At 73.6% G+C, this 534-nt stretch overlaps 1 protein-coding gene across 1 annotated transcript in view; it reads right to left on the bottom strand.

Annotated features, from left to right (window-relative positions):
• Positions 1–328, bottom strand: part of ZNF706 (zinc finger protein 706) — a 9,869-nt gene extending 9,541 nt beyond the window's left edge. The window contains exon 1 of the mRNA XM_010863511.1: positions 311–328. The gene's annotated coding sequence lies outside the window, so the exon portion shown is untranslated. The remainder of the gene's footprint in view (positions 1–310) is intronic.
• Between the last annotated feature and the right edge of the window lie 206 nt (positions 329–534).

Raw genomic sequence — 534 nt, 5'->3', positions numbered from 1 at the left:
GCCCACTCGCCTTCCTGCCCCGGCCTCCCGCCCCGCCTCCCCACCTCCCCACCCGCACGCGCGCCTGCGCCTCTTCCGGTCTCGCGGGCCAATGGTAGCGCGCCCCTATTACATCAGCGCGAGGGGCGGGGCCTGGCCGGGACTGCGGCCTCTCAGAGATCGGAACGGCAGCGGACGTCGCGCTTTATCCCCGGCGCCCCTCCCCTCCGGCGTGCTGCCTTCTAGGCGGCTTCAGCCGGCCCTGGGAGCCGCGTGATCTCGGTCCTTTCGGGTGATGGCCTGCAGTGTGATTCACAGGTCGCTTGCTCACTCAGTCTGACGGCGGCCCGGCCTCAGCCCCCGCGCCCCTTCCTTCTCACGAGACTTCAGTCTCGGCGGCGTCCTCCTGTGCCTCGGCCTGGTGGAGGCGTGGTGTTGGTGGTGGTGGGGGTCCCAGAGAGGAGCGCCAGCGCCGCGGCGGCGTGGGTCACCGACCGGGGAGCCAGCCACCCGGGCGCACCGCCGCCCCGCCCCCAGTGAGGCCAGCGGGCCGGG

The sequence above is a fragment of the Bison bison genome, unplaced genomic scaffold, assembly GCF_000754665.1.
Source record: "Bison bison bison isolate TAMUID 2011002044 unplaced genomic scaffold, Bison_UMD1.0 scf7180017864491, whole genome shotgun sequence".
Classification (NCBI taxonomy): domain Eukaryota; kingdom Metazoa; phylum Chordata; class Mammalia; order Artiodactyla; family Bovidae; genus Bison; species Bison bison.
The sequence above is the reverse complement of the archived record's forward strand: the minus strand, read 5'-3'. Positions and strand labels throughout refer to the sequence as shown.